Consider the following 21,135-nt stretch of genomic DNA (forward strand, 5'->3'; position numbering starts at 1 on the left):
ATATACAGTTCATAAAGGCCCTGGGCCAAAGACACCGACTTCCGCAACTCCATCATGAACAATAGCTGTTCACTATTCTCCAATCCTATATGAGTTCATTTAATTGCAAAAATTGTTTGAGAGACAATGGAGAACAAAGTTGAAAGTACCTTAGAAGTGATGTCTTTGAAAGAGAAGCTCCTCTCTTCTGTATTTTCTAAACATATTCTGGGTAGAGGATGCTGCAGTACAAATACTTGGGGAAATCTGTGAACCTGTTTTATCAGTGTCCTGTAATCCACTGGATGCAGAAGGATTAATAATTCTGTTGCCCAGCCCACCATGGCTATGTACTAGAGGTCTTCCAGAGGCCATGCCTTCCTTTCCCACAAGGACTTCAGTCTCAAGGCTAGCTGCCAACATGTCCTTTCTCCAAAGATGCCAGTGTTATGTAAGGAGTTTCTACACTCAGGAATAGGGTGGGCAGTCCTGTGGTTACCAATGCTGCAATACCCTGGGCCCACTGCTTCCAAGATTAGCACAGCACTGAAGGAGGACCAAGAGCTAGACTGCTATAATCTTCTTGCTGCTGAAATAAAGTCATGGCCCAAGAGTGTAGCAACCAGCCTCAAGTAAGGCTGGCTATAATAGAGGACCCCTAGACTGGGACCATGGGTCTCCACCGGGCACCAGGGGTGTTCCAGTGGCTCCTCTGTGGTTGTTAGCCTCTTTACTCTCCCAAATATTAGCTCATGATTCAACCACCCCTGCCCACTATACCACTACACACACACACACACACACACACACACACACACACACACTCGATGCCTTTCCTATCTACAATATAAAGATTACTTGTCTGTCTCTGGCTCCTTTCAAGTCTCAGCTTTCCCTAATAATAATTAATAAATCTCATCAGCACAGCAGCAGACCAGTTGGCCTGGATTCCTCTTAGGCAGCAGTCAGGTAAACTACATAGTCATGTGGAGATATTATTTGGTCCTAAGTCTCCTATACCCATCAGCATTTCTTCCCCAGAGGAGAAGGGAGTGACATGGGAAGAAGAGAATGAGTGGAATTAGAACAAGTCTGGGAAATGAAGGAGGCAGTGGCTATTCTGATCTCCTTGCAAATGTCTGCATTGGATAGTATCCAGTTTATTGGTGAATTCTGGGGACATTCCCATTTCAGCCTAAAAGCCTAATCAGAGAAAGACAGCTGACTATAGCTAACAAGAGGGTAAGGCACAAAGTCAAAACAGTGAGGATTCTCTGGGATTTGAGCCAGGCTTGAAGCATTCTGTGGGAATGTAGGAGTTGGAGGGCAGAAAAATAGAACTGTATTTGGGATAGCATTTTCTTCCTGATTACAAAGGTAATCAGAAAATGATAAGGGAAAGTGGTAAATCAAATCAGATAACACATGTTACTCACAGATAGAAAAAAAAAGACCAAAAAGACCACCCCCCTCAAGAAAAATCCCTGTGTTCTATCAACATCTCTGTTTCTACTTTCTTCAACTTCCTATTTCATCGTGTGTGTGTGTGTGTGTGTGTGTGTGTGTGTGTGTGTGTGTGTGCGCGCGCGCGCGCGTGTGTTGTTACTGGGCCTGAACTCCAGGGTCTGGACACTGTCTCTTAGCTTTTTTGCTCAAGACTAATGCTCTACCACTCAAACCACAGCTCTGCTTCTGGCTTTTTGGGGGTTAACTGGAGATAAGAGTCTCACAGACTTATCTGAGATCTTGAGCTCTCTGCTTCCTAAGTAGAATTAAAGGCTTGAGCCACCAGCAACTGACTTCATATTCTATCTTTATCCTCTCCTCTATCTTCTCCTATCCTTTCCACTCCAAGATCCCTTACTCTCTCCACTTTCAGCTTTTCTGTATCATGCTAAATTTATAAATTATTGTTTATCCATATCAGAAATTAATTCAATATCTTCTTCCCAATTTCAGATTTCCAATAGAAACAGTCATGTTGCTGAAACTTGGAACCCAATCAGCTCCAACCAAGATGGTAGGTTTTAAAACACAAACATGGCTATGGGAACTTGCCCTGGGAATTTGTGGAGGTGGAGGCACTTATCAGAAAGGGTGTCTGCTGTAAAGTGTGATGCTATGACTTTAAACTGAAAGTATGAAGAGTTGAGTGAGAGCAGACTACTGGTGAAAGATTAGATGCTCTGAGATTTAATTGCTTATATGGTCACATATCCCTCAATGGTGGGATACTTCCTGAGAAACCCCTCATGAGATTGTTTCAACATGGCATGAAGTGAACTCACACAAAGCTAAAAAATGTAGGTCAAGGATTCCTGATACAACCAGGAAATGGAGTAAACACCACATGTACAAGGCCACTGCCAGAAAAACACATCATACGATTTTACAGCTACCTTTATTTTATTAAGAAGGACAATATTGACTCAGGAGTCTGAGATCTGATGATCAAGGTTCAAAGCCAACAAAGACAGAAAATTCCATGAGACTCTGCTCTCCAATTAACCAACAAAAATTAAATCTGAAAGTGGAGCTGTGGCTCAAATGATAGAGAACCAGCCTTGAGTGAAAAAAGTTAAAGAACAGCACCCAGGCCCTGAGTTGAAGCCCCAGTACCAACACACACACACACACACACACACACACTATGGTAAGCACACCTAGGCCCTGAGTTGAAGCCCCAGTACCAACACACACACACACACACACACACACACACACACACTATGGTAAGCACAAAACCAGGAACATAGTTGTTTATTATTATTGTAAGCATTATATAGTGTACATAGGTATGTGCTGGGATTTTCTACAATTGGCAGCACCATAGGTTTGCTTATACCACCCTTACCACAAACATGTTAAAAATGCATTGTGCTATGATATTATGAAGGTTATGAATCACTAGGTTATAGGAAATTTTCAGTTCCATTATCATCTTATGGGGCTACTAGCACCGTATGTGGTCTGTCATTGTCTGCAATGTGTTGTTTTGTGCATGACTATAATTTGGATTGTGGCCTTGAGGACTGGAGCGCATTACATCATCTGTCTGACCTTAGGTTCCTCACCTACTCTGCACTATGGATATCATGATAATATGGACCAAACACACAATGCACCTAGTAAGCTGGTAACATGAGGTGCATTAACTGATAGGGCTGTCTATTAGCAGGTCCAAATATCTTTGATAAATTTGGCAAAAAAAAAAAAAAAGGCAGCCTTGCCCACCCGTGGCTCACACCTGTAATCCTAGCTACTTAGGAGTTGAGATCTGAGGATTGTGGTTTGAAGCTAGGCTGGGCAGGAAAGTCCCCTGTGAGACTGCTATCTCCAATTAACCACCAGAAGACCAGAAGTGACCCTGTGACTCAAAGTGGTAGAGCACTAGTCTTGATCACAAAAGTTCAGAGACAGAGCCCAGGCCTTGAGTTCAAGTCCCATGACAGGAAAAAAGAAAGAAGAAATGAGGGGGGGGGGGGGGAGAAGGAGGGGGAGGGGAAAGAGGAGGTGGCGGCAGCAACAGTGGCAGCAGCAAATGGGCAAGTGGCTGGTCAGCTTGGTTCTCCATTTGTCCTCTCACACACCATCTCAGGAGTAGGATGTTTGGGAAAGAAAATAAGCCATGAAAATCTGTGGCTCTAATGGAACTTTAGAGATCATGGGTCATTTGTGCCAATCACACTTCCTTTTGTTCCTAGAGATTTAATATCTACCTATTAAATACCATGATTTGGAGAAGATGGGGAGAAGAACTGGTTTCAGCTGGTCACCATCTTTAAATAACAAGGGACTACAAAACTTTTTTTTTTTCCCCAGGGCCTTGTGCAAGCCGGGCGGGTGCCCTTCCGCTGGGCTAAACCCCCAGCCCCTACAAAACCTTTAAATACAAAGGAGACCATGTGTAACACATTAGTTAAAAGAAGATTTAAATCTAGTCTTTGACCAGTCCAATGCTAATCAATATGCTTTTCTACTCTCTTTGAACTTTGAGTTTTCTGGCAATAACTAGAAAAATAAATTTTAAAAAAAATCTCAAAATCCATCCAAAACCATTGTCCAGACAGCCCAGCTTTAACATCCCCTCCCTCCTGTCAAACACTGTTGATAGAAGTACTCTAGTTACCACATTCATTCCAGTGGTGATTCAAATTCTTCTGCCAAAGGCGAGAGACAGGGGGGGGGGGGGGGGGGGGGGGTGTTGTAGTCTGAAAGACAGAAAATTGCTCTTGTAACCACTTAATAACAAATCCTGGACAAGGAACACAGAGCTGTGAATATGGATTTACTCTTAGCCTTTGTGGTTGCCTTCTCTGTATTTTCACTGAGAAGCATGAAGGAGCTCATTTACATAGCAAGGTCAACTGAGATGGAAAATAACCTATAATAAGAATTTTGAGGAAGAATTTTGTGTTAAGCACATCAAGAGAACTTTGTTAAAACTACCAATTCTCATATACACATGAGATTGGTTTGTTTAACTGTGTTGGTTTTAGGTAGAACTAAGCTACTCTTCCTTCCGAAATTCACATACTTGATTTGGGGAAACAAACAAACAAACATAGTTTGATTTACTAGGCCAAAGGGGAAAATAAATAATGAGCAGGAAAGATGCACTCAGTGACGGAAGCCAGCTTTCCTAGGAAGATTCATGACCATGCCCTCATGCTGTCTTGGAATTCATTCCAGCAGATTTTACTATAACTCTAAATCATTTCATACAAGGGCTGCTGTTCACAGTGCTATCTTTGCCTCAAAACAAGGAAATTCAGGACAGGCAATCTAATCTTCTTGCTATCTGGGAGAGAGATCAACCTATTTGTCATAAAAACTAAAAACATCAGGGGCTGGGAAGGTGGGTCAGTGGTAGAGTGCGTGCCTTGCATGCATGAGGCCCTGGGTTCGATTCCTCAGCACCACATAAGCAAAATGAAAAAAGCCGGAAGTGGCGCTGTGGCTCAAGTGGTAGAGCGCTAGCCTTGAGCTGAAGAGCTGAGGGGCAGTGCCCAGGCCCAGAGTTCAGGCCCCATGACCGGACCCAAAAGAAAAAACAAAAAACTGAAAACATCAGTTAAGTGGCATACTACACATTAGAGTGTCTGCCTCAGTATCTTTGGAAAATAGAGTATACACAATCGTGGGTTGTAGCAACAGTAATTAACTGGTTTAAGTTGGGTTAATTGAACGTAACCTCCTAAAGCTATTCTATCTATTCCAAAATCTGTCCAGAAAAATGTAAGAAAAATCCAGCCAACATTTCTTAAAACATTCTCAGCTATGCCTAGCCAGTGAATCCTTCTTCTTACCAGATGTATAAACATTTATATAAGGCAGGGACTCATAACTTGGAATGTGTAATCAAGGGTGGTGCTAATACAGTGTTCCTCTTTTTTACTTGATTGACCTCTTTATTAAGGTCATTGTTCCTTGGCAATGTCCCTGGGATGAAAAGACTTTGAAAGGTCATCTGTCTTGAAACTTGGCATCACTGGGGAGAAGCTGGTTAAAAATGCAGAATCTTGGTCTCCCTTACTCTCACTGACTCATAATCCAATTTTGACAGAATCTCAGGTGAATCATATGTACATGGAAGGTTAAAATATGATACTGTAAGTCATTTCCTTGCCTTTGAACAAAACTGAACACACAAAGAAACCATCCTGATTCTGCCAATGTCAAGCCCTTTATAGAGTGCCCTGTTTGAGTCATTGAGAGGAAAAGAGAAATATACTTACTTAAGGAAGTCTTACATAACTTACATAATAAAGTTAGCAACTTCTTCAATATATTCAAGTACCTTTTCTTGGCAGCTCTACAGACCAGGTCGAAGGAAAAGAGAAGCAGGAAATTAAGTGGACTCATATAACAAATTCAAATAAATTAAGAGTAGTACAGAAGCTGAATCCATGAGGGATAGGAGGAGGAATTTCACCAAATTACCAGATCCAAAATTGTCTCTGCACCATGGGTGATTTATTGTTCTGGAAGCTTAAAGGCTTGAGACTCTTGCTGTATTTTATGTCCGATTAGTAATTTTTAAAAAAAATCTCATGCCTCCTTGTGGCTTAAAATGAATGCCTTGGAATTACTAGAATGAAATTATTAGATGGTTTATATGCTCATTCTATAGTTATCCTGTAAGTTTTATACTTGTAATGGGACTGGAATCTGGACAGTAGACAATTCCATGGATTAATGGTAGCTTGATTGTAAGGCAAAAGCTGAAGGATTCAGGAGAGTTATATATGTGTGTTGCAGTGATCCTCTAATCTAGCTGTACATTAGAACACCTGGATAGCACTTTAAAAAAAGTTTATTTGATGCTGGGTGCTGGTGGGTCATGCCTATAATCCTAGCTACTCAGGAGGCTGAGATCTGAGGATCATGGTTCAGAGCCAGCCTGGGCAGGAAAGTCCATGAGACTCTTATCTCCAATTAACTACCAGAAAACCAGAAGTGGCACTGTGGCTCAAGTAGTAGACACTCACCTTGAGCTGAAGAAGAGTGCAGGACAGCGCCCAGGCCCAGAGTTCAATCCCCACTACAGACAAAACTAAATAAATAAAAAATTCTTGAGACACAATTGACACAAAATAAGCTACATATATGTAATTGAATAAAGTTTTTTTGTTTCTGTTTTTGCCAGTTCTGGGGCTTGAACTCAGGACCTGCGTGCTGTCCCTGAGCCTCTTTGTGCTCAAGGCTGGTGCTCTATCACTTGAGCCACAGTGAGACTTCCAGCTCTTTCTGAGTAGTTTATTGGAGATAAGAATCTCTTGGACATTTCTGTCTGGCCTGGCTTCAAACCACAATCCTGAGATCTCAGCCTCCTGAGTAGCTAGGATTATAGGCATGAACCACTGGCACCCAGCCTAATATTCATTTTTTTAAGTGTTTTGTTTTGTGTTTCTAATTGTTGAATCTTAAGAGTTCTTTATATATTCTGGAAACAAGTCTGTTACTAGATATATAACTGGCAAATGCTTTCCCCCAATTTTTATTCTCTAACAATGTGTTTCAAAAAGTAGAAGTTCTTCATTTGGTGAGGTCCAATTTATTAATCTTATTTATTTATTAATTGTGCCTTCAGCATTTAAGTTTTACATTTGTTTTAGGAGGTTCATCTGTAAATGCTTACTATTTTCTTTCCTTTTTTAAAATTTTTATCTTAACATCAGTTGTGGGGCTTGAACTCAGGGACTAGGCACTGCTGTACCTGAGCTAGCTCAGCTGTACCTGAGCTCTTTTACTCAAGGCTAGTACTCCACCATTTTGAACCACAGTTCCACTTCCAGTCTTCTGGTAGTTAATTGGAGACAATAGTCTCACAGCCTTTTCTACTCAGTCTGGCTTTGAACCTCCATTCTCAGATCTCAGCCTCCTAAGCAGCAGGATTACAAGTGTGAGCCTGGGCTCTTTTACTATTTTCATATGGTCATAAATGCATTTATTTATGCAATTTCAAATTTCTGTTTGTTGAAACTATTTACAAGTGTGTTTTTATGTTGTTTTTATCCTGTAACATTTCTTAACTCATTTATTCTATAGTTTTTTGTTTTTTGTTGGTTGTGGGGCTTGAACTCAGGGCTTGGGCCCTGTCAAGCTTTTATGCACCAAGCTTGTCTGTAGTTTTTTGTTGTTTTATTTTTTTTTTGGATTCTATAAACTTTTCTATATAGATAATTATCTTGTCACAGAATAAAAACAATTTTTCCTCTTATCCTCTTATCCATTCTAGACTTAGATTTTTATCTTGCATTATTCTATGGTAAAATGTGAATAAAAACAGTGACTGGACAATCTTGTGTCATTCATGGTCACAGAAGAAAAATTAAAAAATTTTCCCATTAAGTATGATATTAGCCTTAGTTTTTTTTAGCTCTGGTCTCTCTCAAGCTGAAATTTTCTACTTTGCTGATAGTTGCTTTATTTTAAAGTCAGAAATAAAAATAAACATTAAATTAAACCAGAAAAGGATTTTTCTTCAGATCCTTTTTTGTAGTTATTGATATGGCCATGTGGATTTTCTTTTTTAGTCTGTTAATATAGTAAATATAATGGATTTTACAAAGAAAGGTTGGACAAATGGGATTGCATGAAACTGCAGAGTTTCTGCATGGCAAAGAACATAGCTAGCAAGATCAATAGAAAGGCCACAGATTGGGAGAAGATCTTCACTAACCATATAATGGACAAGGGTCTCATACCTAAAATATACTTAGAACTCAAGAAACTAAATCCCCCAACAACAAATCCTCAAAGAAACAACCACCCCATCAACAAGTGGGCTAAAGACTTAAAGAGAAACTTCTCTGAAGAGGAAATAAGAATGGCCAATAGAGATATGAAGAAATGCTTAACTTCTCTAGCCATAAAAGAAATGCAAAGCAAGCCGGGCGCTGGTGGCTCACGCCTGTAATCCTAGCTACTCAGGAGGCTGAGATCTGAGGATCACGGTTCAAAGCCAGCCCGGGCAGGAGAGTCCGTGCGACTCCTATCTCCAAAAAACCACCAGAAAACCAGAAGTGGCTCTGTAGCTCAAGTGGTAGAGCGCTTGCCTTGAGCTGAAGAGCTGAGGAACAGCACTCAGGCCCAGGGTTCAAGCCCCATGACCAAAAAAAAAAAGAAATGCAAAGCAAAACATTAAGATTTTCTACCTCACCCCAGTTAGAATGACTATAATCAAGAAATCTAATAACAACAGATGCTGGAGAGGATGTGGCCAAAAGGAAACTCTACTGCATTGTTGATGGGAGTATAAACTTGTTCAATGACTTTGGAAAGTAGTATGGAGGTTCCTCAAAAGATTCTGCATAGAGCTCCCCTATGACCCACCATCCCACTTTGGGGCATTTACCCAAATGATCACAAACAAGGCTATACTAAAGCTACCAGCACAACTATGTTTATTGCAGCATTATTTACCATAGCTAAGATATGGAACCAACCCAGATGCCCCTCAGTAGATGAATGGATCAAGAAAATGTGATATATATATATATATATATATATATATATATATATATATATATATATATATATATAAAATGGAATTTTACGCCTCCATCAGAAAGAATGACATTGCCCCATTTGTTAGGAAATGGAAAGACTTGAAAAAATTATACTAAGTGAAGTAAGCCAGGCCCAAAGAAACAGGTACCATGGTTTCCCTTTTTTGCAATATAAGTCAAGGACAAGCAGAAAAGGTCAAAAGCTATGTACATATGACCATATAAGATGATGTTAAGTGAAATGAACCCCAAGATAGAGACACAACTGTTTTTTTTATTTCTTGCTATTGTTTTTACCATATTTACAATGTTCTATGTGATTTTTTTTGTTTCTTTTGTATGTTCTTCCCCCACGGTATAACCCCTGCTTTCACTGTATTTGGTGCCCTGCATCTTATATATACATTTTTCTAATTGGGGAGGGGAAGGGAAATAACAAAATGCTGAAATAAGGATACAAGCTGACCCATTGCAACAATGAGATATACAAAACACTATGCTGAAAACAAACTTTACAACTTGAGGGGGAAGGGAGGAGCTGGGGAGGGGGAGTAAGGAAGGGATGGTAGGAGATAAACAAAGGAGGTATAACAATGCTAGATAGGAAATGTACTCATTACCTTACTCATGTTACTGTAACCCCTCTGTACCCTTTTTACATAATATTACATTCCATTTGTTCAAATTTACTAAGTGGTTTTGCATTTATACTCATTAGGGATGCTAGTCTGTAGTTTTCTTTTTTGCTATATGTTTGTCTGGGCCTGGTATCAGAGTAGTGATAATTTAACTGAGTTAGAATATCTTTCCTCCTCTTCAATTTATTTGAAATATTTGGATTGTTTATTCTTTAATCTTTTTAAAGAACTCATAATCTCATAATCTGGAACAAAGTTTTCTTTATGGGAATATGTTTACTACTTCAGTTTCTTTAATCAATATAGAACTATTCAGATTATCTTTTCTTCATTAATATCTGTTGTAATTTCTTTGAAAGGATGTCTCACTAAGTTTTTGGCCTATGCTAGCCTTGAACCTTAATTCTTCCAATCTCTGAGTCCTAACTATTGAGGGCTACAGATTTGATCCAATTCACCCACTTCTCTTCTATGCTTCTTAACATCCCCTTGGCAAGACTCTTCACTCCACCAATTACTTCAGGTTCTTTGGAAGCATGACCCTGTTATCAGTATTTCCTTTTTGTAATCCACCTAAACAATTTAAATGTACAGCCAGGTTTGTGAACTACTGTTTTATAGCCCACATATGGATTCAACAGATTCAAGAAATGAACAGTGAAATCTGTTAGAGGCCAAATGTACTTGATTATTTTAAACACATTACCTTTTTTTGGGTGCTGGTCCTGGAGCTTGAACTCAGGGCCAGAGCTCTCATCCTGAGCTTTTTTTGTTCAAGGATAATACTCTGCCACTTGAGCCACAGTTTACTTCCAGCTTTGTGCTGGTTATTTAGAGATAGGCTTTGAATTGTGATCCTCAGATATCAGCCTCTTGAGTAGCTAGGATTACAGGCGTGAGCCACTGGTGCCTGGCTTTAAACACATTATTTTTTTTTAAACACATTATTTTATTTAATCTTCACACCTGTCTTTGAGGAGGCATTACTCACTCTTATTTTACAGAAAATGAAATTAAATGTTAACAAATTGTCTGAGATTACACATCTAATTAAAGTCTCTCTGAAATTAAACTTTAGGTTTTCTAACTCAGTTTATTGCAGTTATTTATATATATATTTTTTTCTTGGAAATGTGTCTACTGACTTGAAGTCTATCTGTGTTTCTATCCTATCCCAATATAGTGTTTTGGGTTGTGGGAAGGAGCCACATCTGATCTAAACCTTGTAATTTTCACTGGACCTACCACAGTTTTTGTACCCTGGAGAGGATTCTAAGATCCTTCATTTCCTTCTTGAAAGATCTAAATATCTGGATTCAAATGACAACATAGTAGTCATCAATCCACACTTTTCATGATCTACCCATAATCTAGGTTTCAATTAGGCTATGATGAACCCTGACACACAGGCTCTTCTCCAATATCCTCCCCAGGCTACATAACAGCCTGCTTCACACCATTAATGTAAAATATTGGTTGTCAGGAACCAGATTTTTGCCCTGAGCTATCCCACAAGTTAGAGTCAAGGGTTATGAAGCTTGAGGTGAATGCATCTCTTATGTGTAAAAGCTGTTTTATTTGTGTGACTCCAAGTATTGACACTCTATGATTAATTAATTTGGCCAAGGGTTAATTTTTTTTTTAACTAGGAATGACTTAAATCATTCCTCTAACTAAGTTGCTTAACTAATCCTTTATACTTTTCATATTTTCCTAGTTATTGCCCAAAGTTACAGTGAAACCATAATTAATTCAGACTCTCTGGAGGCATGACCCAAGCATCAGTATTTTTTAACTCATCTGAATAATGTAAATGTACAGCACAAGTTAAGATTTCAGTATTCTTTTTCTATTTCTTTTTCAAAGGTATTACTATTTAAACAGGAAGACGATCCTAAAACTATTTTAAAAGAAAAACAACAGTGGAGTTGTAACTCAAGTGGTAGAGTGCTTACCTAGCAAGTACAAGGTCTTTGAGTTCAAACTCCAGGACTGCCAACAAAAGGAAAACAAAAACATCACTATATTTCTATCACAAATGCAATCACTTTTTCTTCCCCCAAACTGACTCCATTTTTAGTACAAAATATGAATATCTTATGTGACTATAATCATAGCATTCATAAAATTTTTTGCATTTCACTCTTTTAGCTAGCCTTGCTTATTGAACACCTTTCCTTGGCCTTGCATCACCTTTATCTTCATTATCTTTGTGGCTGCAGTTTTCCATGTGTTTTCCTGAGTTCATTTAAGCATGGCCCCAGCCACTGTGTATTTTCACTGTTTGTACTACAGTAAGGTTCTTTTTTTTTGGGGGGGGGTCCAGTCGTGGGGCCTGAACTCTGGGCCTGGGCACTGTCCCTCAGCTCTTCAGCTCAAGGCTAGTGCTCTACCACTTGAGCCACAGCGCCACTTCCAGCTTTTCTCTTTTTGCTTACGTGGTGCTGAGGAATCGAACCCAGGGCCTCAGGCATCCAAGGCAAGCGCTCTACCACTGAGCCACCTTCCCAGCCCTGTACTACAGTAAGGGATTCCATTCTGCTATCAATATCTAATATGAAGTCAGATATGAGGCTCACTCTTGTAATCAGGAGGCTAAAATCTGAGGATCGCAGTTCAAAGCCAGCCCTAGCAGGGAAGTCCATGAGACTCTTATTTCCAATTAGCCACTCAAAAACCAGAAGTGGCACTTAAGTGGTGAATGATAGCCTTGAGCACAGGGAGGCTCAGGGACAGTGCTCAGGCCCTGAGTTCAAGCCTACAACCAACAACAAAAAAATTATATATATATATATATATATATATATATATATATAATATAAAATGAACAAATATTTCCCACTTCTTTGGGATTATTTCCAGTATAGACATTTTCAGGAGTGCTATTACCACGTCAAACAGTTTGAATGACTTGAAGAGATGATGAACCCTCTAAAAAAGGCAATACAGGTTTTGTTTGGTCTTCTGTTTTTTACTTTTTGAGACAGCAGTTCACTATGTAGCCTAGGCTAGCCTCAAACTCAAGATCTTCCTGTCTTTACTTCCCCAATGCTGAAATTAAAGGCATGTTCCACCACACCAGAACCATGTTGTATCTTAATTTATAAAATGAATTATGGTACAAAAGGTTGAAGACAGTTTCTAATACATTACTCATTCTCTGTTCTCTTAGCATGCCAGGTTATGCAAGATCAATACCTTTACTTCATCTTTTTACTTTTTGTTTGATTTTGTGCCAGCACTGGGACTTGAACTCAGGACCTCACTGTTTTGCTTTGGCTTTTTTTGTTCAAGGCTGGTGCTCTAAGTACTTGAGCCATACCTGCACTTCTGGCTTTTTGCTGGTTAATTGGGGTTTAACAAACTTTTCTGCCTGCTTGGCTTTCAACCTGAATCCTCAGATCTCAGCCTCCTGTATAGCTAGGATTATGAATGAGCCAGTGGTGTCTGGCTTCATTTTATTTTTTTATTCCACAGAAAGCCACTAAAAAAATAAACAAGCCAATTCCTCCCACATTTTAAATAACAAGCTCGTGAGATAAATCTTCATAAAGTCCAAAACAAAACCACAGAGCAAACCAAAGATCCACATCCTGAGATAAATATCATCTTATCATTGAATTGAAGGACACAATGTGTGTGGTAGACAGGGCTATGGACAGGGGGTTCAGGTCAGATATGATTGGAACGCCAGCATCACAGTTGTCTCCTAAACCAGTCTTTGGGAGCTGAGTAGAGGCAGCGGAGTTGAAAGCCAAACACAGACAGCAGCTGTTGAGGATGTAGTCTCTGGACAGAGTGGATAGGGAGCTGGGTGTGGTCACCCATAAGCCAATTTCCACCCCACCCAACAGGCCTAGTGAGTGAGGCTAGGAGAGAACTTCCCATGCTGCATTCCAGCCTTCCTTGCTGGGCTTAGTGACAAGGCTGCAAGATTCCTGATAGCATTGCACACCACTCCCTCAACATTGTCACCCTCCACAAGACACTCAGGCTTCTGAGAGAACCAGGCCCCGAGAGCCGAGATGCAAGACTCCCCTGTGATTTCCAGCCAGTCTAGTTACAGTCCTGGATATGAGGTGCTATTCAGTCCCCACCACCACCCTTGAGGGACTGAGTGATGCTGCAGGGCATATAAAAGTGCTATATGGCATAACCAACACTGTCCCCTTCTTCTGTTTGCTAGGACAGCACCTTAGGCTGAATTCCTGAGCAGGGGATCTTCATTATTCATCTCAACATCTGTTTTCTTGGAAACCCTCACTGCTTCACTCTCCAGAAATAATCTATCACACTTTTCTCTTGGTTGAAGTCATCTCATAAAAACTTCTATCATCAAATTTCCTTTTTTTTTTTTTGGGTCCGGTCGTGGGGCCTGAACTCTGAGTCTGGGCGCTGTCCCTCAGCTCTTCAGCTCAAGGCTAGGGCTCTATCACTTGAGCCACAGCACCACTTCCAGCTTTTTTCTTTTTGCTTATGTGGTGCTGAGGAATCGAACCCAGGGCCTCATGCATGCAAGGCAAGCGCTCTACCACTGAGCCACCTTCCCAGTCCCTCTATCATCAAATTTCTTAAATTAGGATCTCTGCATCATTATGGAACAAGAGTCAAGAGGGAAAGAACGGATTCAATGCTGAATTCTCTTTTTCTTCCTCTCTTTTAACTTAAAAAAATAATTTTAGGGCTGGGAAGGTGGCTCAGTGGTAGAGCGCTTGCCTTGCATGCATGAGGCCCTGGGTTCAATTCCTCAGCACCACATAAGCAAAAAAGAAAAAAGCCAGAAGTGGCGCTGTGGCTCAAGTGGTAGAGCGCTAGCCTTGAGCTGAAGAGCTGAGGGACAGTGCCAGGCCCAGAGTGCAAGCTCCTCGACCAGACCCAAAATAATAATAATAATAATAATAATAATAATAATAATAATAATAATTTCAAACACATACGAAATGAAAGTGGAGTGAGAAATCCACATATACTTACTCCATCTTACACAGCCTCCACCTGTGCCAATCTCAGTTCACCTAGTGCCCCCACATCCACAACTGATACCAAAAAAAAAAGCCCAAAAAACAAAAACCCCTCCAACATCTAGATCAGGTCTTTTATCTCTATAGTCTCAATGAATGAGTCCATGGGAACAGAAGAAGAAGTAAAATGGCAAAGATTCAGTGAAGAAAAAGTTGAGCTTTTGCTAAACAGGACAGGATGGCCTGTGGTGCATTATATGCAGGAATTAATAAGGTGTCTCTAGGAGAAAGCTACATGACTCTGAAGATCATTGTACAGCCTATGAGCCACAGCCACTCCACCCATCCAATCAGAGGCTCCACATAGTCTGTACTAGCTCTCCATATATCATTTAGCCCCTTCAACTGGGTATTTGTGCCAACACACATCTCTAGGGTTCAATCAGTCCATATTCACCTGCAAAGCATCTAGAGAAAATGGGCCTCAGAGTCCCCGACATGTACAACTGCTGTGATATCCAGGTGCCTGCTCAAGGCCATGGCAAGGGATGCAGAACCTCTCCATGGGAGGGGGCTTTCCCTGATTGCACAATCATGCACAGTAAAGTATATCCCAGATATAGCCTCATTTCCTTCACTCAGAAATACTTCAGCATGATTTTCTAACTGATAAGGATTTTCTTTTTGAACATAATCTTGGCAGGAATGCTTATGTAGTATCTAGTATATAGTATTTAGCATATAATATTAGTACAATAAACCATGGAAAGGCTACATCTTTTATTTCTTCAAATCTTAGCCAACAGAGAAGCCATTTTGGAAATTCCTCAGGAGAAAGAAATGCCAACCGGGCGCCAGTGGCTCACGCCTCAGGAGGCTGAGATCCGAGGATCACAGTTCAAAGCCAGCCCAGGCAGGAAAGTCCGTGAGACTCTTATCTCCAATAAACCACTAGAAAACCAAAGTGGCACTGTGGCTCAAGTGGTAGAGCACTTGCCTTGAGCTGAAGAGCACAGGAACAGCGCCCAAGCCCAGAGTTCAAGCCCCACGACTGACAAAAAAAGAAAGAAAGAAAAGAAAAGAAAGAAATGCCATAGCCCTAAGATTGCTATTTGCATTTTACTGATGAGCCTGGGAAGCTGAGAGCATGGAGGGGAAGCAAAAGCAGAGATGTGTCAGAGCCTGATTTTTCTCCACTCACCCCACCCCCAGGTACTCAGGATGCTAAAAAGGACATTGATTCCTCATCTGAAAATCACCTAACAACAACAACAAAAGACCTACTTCACATCTTAAAGTTCTGTTGTCATGCTAGAAGCACCCAGATCATGTGGAAGTAGTGCCTGTAAAAATATACACCATTCAACAGATGTGTTTTGGAAAATCCAGTTTACCTGTCTACTAATCTGATTACATGCTATGGAGCACAAAGAAACTATCCCTTCATACAAAAGCAAAGCAATCACAGGATAAATAGGTTTGTTTTCTATGTGCTCTTCCTTTGTAATTTTTGCATCTAGCCTGTATAGATCTTTGCTTTGGAGAGCTGGTCAGAGTAGTAACCTTAAGACTTCACCTCAAGGACAAGCTGATAAACCCATTCCAAGTGGACAAAATCCCATCAGAGTTTCTATAGGCCAGGCCTATGTCAGCCTCCTAGGCAGTCCCAATGTACTGTTGATTTTCCCTTCAAAATCTGTCATGGCCTTCCTCTTGGTTCTCATCATTTCATGTAAGTGTGTACAAAGGAGCTGCAGGAGATACAGTTGTGGGTGGGATTCTGCATCACAAGAGAAACAGGTAATTTGCACCCAGCTTGCTAAAACATGAGTTCATAAAGGAGATGTCTTTATGACTTATTTCATGACTCAGTTTGCTCCTTCCAGATCTCTGCACACAGGCCCCATGAGCAGGTGGTCAGCCCCTGGCCACTGTATCTCAGAGAAGCAACCCATAATCATCCCCAAGTTTTTTGTTCTGCCTTGTTTGTGTCTGTCTATACCCTTTAACCCAGCCTGGTACATGTGGATTATCTATTTTCAGTTTGGTCACTGCTGTATCCTCACCATCCCCACTGCACCCAGCACAGTGTCAGATTTACAACACAGTTGCAGAATGAAAAATTTCGGGAACAAGATGGTGAGCTTTTGTTCTATCGCTTGTAGGCTGTGATCACAGAATGCTCCTTTGGGGAGAAGGGGTTCCACGGGAAATCTATGGGGAGAGACCAGTGAGTCTTTACAGCCAGCACTTACCTCCAAACCTAATGGCAGTGTCTTTCTCAAACCAATATGCTCTGGGAATAAGGTGGAACGGAACATGTGACTACCAGCTCCTCAGCAGTGGTGGCAGCAAGCCTTTGTTCCTGGACTTTGTTTCTGCCCCTGGGGAGCTACGTGACCCTTCCCAAGGGCCCAAAGTTAACAAACTTTCAAGCGTGTTTGCTTGGCGTTTGCTTTAAGAATAATATATCCCTCTCTGAGCTACCCCACTGAACGGTGTTCCTTCAACAACAGAAAGATTTATTACTTTCTTCCCCCACAGAAAAACCACAGAAATATTTCCTTCTTGACTAAAGCAATACGTTCCAAGTTTCATTAAAGAACAGGCCAGATGCTTCCTCCTCGCCAGTGTGGGAAGAAGCTGACATAAAGAACATTTGAAATTCTACCTCAGCTTACCTGCCTCATACCTTATTCCTTTCTGACAGATCTTCTTCCTGTTTCCCCAGGATCAGAGCTATAGGGCCTGCCTCCCCAGGGGAGAGTTGGGGCTCTGGATCCTTCCTTTCTGTCCCTGACCCCTATATTAATAATAGATACCTCTTATTGAATTGCACTTCTGCTATCAACTGGGTATAGCACTTAACTAATTGGCTCAAATGTTTAACTCTCCACACTGGAGAAGACGTGACTGCTGTCCAGACAGCCCCCATATTCATACCAGCATGATCTGTCCTCCTGCCTCTATCACCAAACATCAACTCCCTCCAGTATATTTGCAGAAAGGGAGTTGTCTTCTTATCTCTAGAGTCTGGCCATGCTGCAACCTGTTCTGCTTTCACCTGCTCCTAAACTACACACCTGGCCAAGGCCTCAGCTCCCAGTGCAGTGGACTTTGGTCTGTGACTCAGGACTGCCATTTCTCTTGATGTGACACTGATGGTGGCCTCAGGGCTGTAGTAGGCAAGATAATGATCCCCAAGAATGTCTACATCCTGGAACTTGTGAGTGTGTTACTTTACCTGGACTTTGTAGATGTAATTAAGTTAAGGACTTTGAGATGTGGAGATTATCAGGGATTATCCCAGAATGCCCAGAGTAAGCACAAAGATCCTTATAAGGAGAAGAGGAAGGCAAGGTGGGAAGAGCCAGTCAGAGAAGTGTGAGGATGTCTGCAGACTTGGAAATGATACAGGGAAGGGTCAAGGAATGCAGGCCATCTCTGCAAAGTGAAAAGGCCAGGAAGCATTCTCCCCTAGAATGTACTGGGGTGTGACCCAGCTAGCACCTTGATTTTCAGTTCCTTAGGACCACAGAACCAGGACGATAATATATGTGCTGTGTTTTAAGTCACTACAAGGGGTGATACAGGATGCTAGGAATAAAGTAGTGAATACAAAACACAAAATCCTAAACCATTGTTTGTTTGTTTGTTTGTTTTTTTGTCAGTCGTGGGGCTTGAACTCTGGGCCTGGGCGCTGTCCCTCAGCTCTTCAGCTCAAGGCGAGCGCTCTACCACTTGAGCTACAGTGCCACTTCCGGTTTTCTGGTGGTTTATTGGAGATAGGAGTCTCACGGTCTTTCTGCCCGGGCTGGCTTTGAACCGAGATCCTCAGATCTCAGCCTCCTGAGTAGCTAGGATTACAGGCGTGAGCCACCAGCGCCCGGCGTAAACCATTGTTTTCATTCTAAAGGATACACCTTTCATGTCCTCACGGAATAGGTTTTGCCTAGCCCTGGCCCTTTTCCCCACATAGCCTCATCTATTTTATTCAAATGATCCAGAGTAATCTATTCCTCACAGTCAGAATTAGTTAAGAATCATGCATGACCTATAGTTACACAATTCCCAGAGGTTTCATGTCTCCAGTTCCTGTTTCTTGTAGGGTCCCTCTGCCAGTGTGAGGTCAAGAGAGACCCTTCCTTGATATTCCTATGATCTTCTGTACTCCTATAGCTCTTAGATCTCTCTCACACTCACACACATTACCATAATACAACACAACCAGTCTCAATCTAAATCCATATTAGTGAGGAGATCTTGCTAAAGGCAGCAAATATATTCTACCCAAATATATGCCTTTATTTACTTTTGCTATGCAATGCAGATCCAGTCACCTTTTCTCACCTGTAGACTATGTCCAGGCCAACCTCTGTACTAGAAATGCTATACCTCTCTGTGTCTATAAATGGCAAAAACAAACAAACAAACAAACATTCATGATCATCCCTACTATCACCCAGAGAGCTGATGGAAACTGGGTGGATGTGCGTTTTTGATGCACTGAGCCACATCAGATTCCTACTTTGGCCTTCAAGAATTATGAGGTTTCCCTTCTAGTTATAGGAAATAAGCCTCAAGTATAAGTACTTTAAGGGGATGCTAACGATTAAACTCATAGTCTCTAGTATGCTAAGCCTACACTGTACCACTGAGCTACAGCATTAGCTTTCTTAATCACTTACAAGTAGCTCTTTCCTTCCTTCTCATGTTTTTTTTTTCCTTCCCTAACTTAGAAAGACAATTCCATTCAAGCACAGGCACCTCAAGCAAATTACTTTGATTAAAATAAACTATAACTCTAGGCACAGGGGAATTTCAGAAGAAAGAATTGTTGGCTGTAGATTCCAATTAAGCTTACCACCATTTGCTCTGTAATGCTGGTTACAGAGTAATTACTGTATCCAAATAACGATATATTTTTATGTGTTTACTAGGTGCCAGGAACTTTACTAAGTGTTTTCCTTTCCTTAGCTCATTTAATCCTTCTCAATGAGTTTGGGACTATAATTATCCACATTTCACAGATGAGGAGATTGTGGCCATGAGGGATTAAGAAAATTACTTTACGATAACACCATTAATAGGTGGTAAAGCCAGAGCTCAAATAAGGGTTTGCTTGACAGTCACACCCAAGCCACTGATCCACATGGCTGTGGTATGCTTCAGAGACTGGTAAGCAATAAAGGATGCACCTTCTGTCTCTTTCTATTTTAAAGGGAAAATGCTAGAGAAAAAGAAGAGAGAGAGACAGACAGACAGAGACAGAGACAGAGACAGAGACAGAGACAGAGACAGACAGAGACAGAGGGAGAGAGAGAGAGAGAGAGGAAGAGAGAGAAAGAGGGAGAGAGAGACTCATGAGCAGCTCTGACTACTATGAGAATTATAGACAGATGAAAAGAAACCTGAAAAGCCAACAACCAAAAACAATCTATAGTTAATTGATTGAGCAATGGTAAATTTGGAGGTTTGTGGTTTACTAAAGTCAAGAGCAGTGTGGAAGATAGTGGCAATAGTCCTTGAAAATGTCAAGGACTGCCACCTCCATTTAGAGGCCTTTAATAAATGAGAGTCTAAAATACTCTAAAGAGAATCCCAGCAGAGACTATTAGCCAAGAATCCTTGGCTTACAAAATAACAGGGGCTGCTTCTTCCCAAGTTACCATGCACAGAAGCAAAACTTGGCAGAATGTGAAACAAAAGATTTTGATCCTGTTCCTACCATTGCTTCCAGAGAAGGATGCAAAACAAACCACTGGGTTATACCTACTACTACTTCTGTGTACCGAGACTCTGGAAAAGACTCTTACCCTGTTCTCTGTCCAGGGCAATCAACCCCTCACTGAAAGAGGCCCCCTCAGTGACCTAAGTACAGAGCAGGATTTTTCTACACCCTCCCCCTTTCCTGTAGAGTTCTTGGGTCTGAAGAAAATTTTCTACATTTCATCGAGCTGATGCTCTTGACACTATTTTCATTGAGTAATTCATGGTGATGTCACACCAGCCAGGCGCTAAGGGAAGCCCTGCTTTTATGGGTTGGCTCTTAATTTAGGAATTTTTATTTTCTGACTTCCCTCCCTCTTTTGCTGGACTCTACTGCTTTTGAGGCAAGATGCCTGAGTGGTGAAGTGTTGCCTGCTTTTTTGAGAAAAGGAATTCCTGCTGGTTGAGAGGCAAATGGTTGAGTGAAGGCAAAATACATGCCTGTAATAGTACATCTTAATTGGAAAGCTGGCGAGGACCGATGTGTGGGCCTGCTGTGGCTCAATTACTCTGGATGGTCCGTGGAGCTGAGCTGAGCAGATGAACTGGAGACATCAAGAACTGGGGAACCATCTACCTCCTCCCCTGCACCTGGGTAATTCCACTGAATCAAATCACTTGTCTGTCCACTGGTCTGTTCATGGAGACAGCAAAGTTTGGCAAAGCTGGCCTGTGAAAATCTAATCCAAACAGCATGTCGGCTGAGCTCAGCAGGGTGACTCATGTGCAGTGATGTGTGAGGCCAGCAAGTAGAGATTAGGATCTGGCCTGCCT

General features: G+C 41.2%; 1 long non-coding RNA gene across 3 annotated transcripts in view; it reads right to left on the reverse strand.

The window, feature by feature from the left end:
* The window catches only part of LOC138829229 (uncharacterized), a 182,288-nt gene that overhangs the window by 125,984 nt on the left and 35,169 nt on the right, over positions 1-21,135 (reverse strand). The window contains exon 4 of one of the 3 annotated variants that reach the window (XR_011372511.1): positions 11,587-11,623. The exons of the other annotated variants lie outside the window; for them this stretch is intronic. This is a non-coding gene — a long non-coding RNA (uncharacterized lncRNA). The remainder of the gene's footprint in view (positions 1-11,586; positions 11,624-21,135) is intronic. 3 annotated transcript variants of the gene reach the window in all.

The sequence above is a fragment of the Dipodomys merriami genome, unplaced genomic scaffold, assembly GCF_024711535.1.
Source record: "Dipodomys merriami isolate MVZ:Mamm:240054 unplaced genomic scaffold, mDipMer1.0.p SCAF_17, whole genome shotgun sequence".
In the NCBI taxonomy this organism is placed as follows: domain Eukaryota; kingdom Metazoa; phylum Chordata; class Mammalia; order Rodentia; family Heteromyidae; genus Dipodomys; species Dipodomys merriami.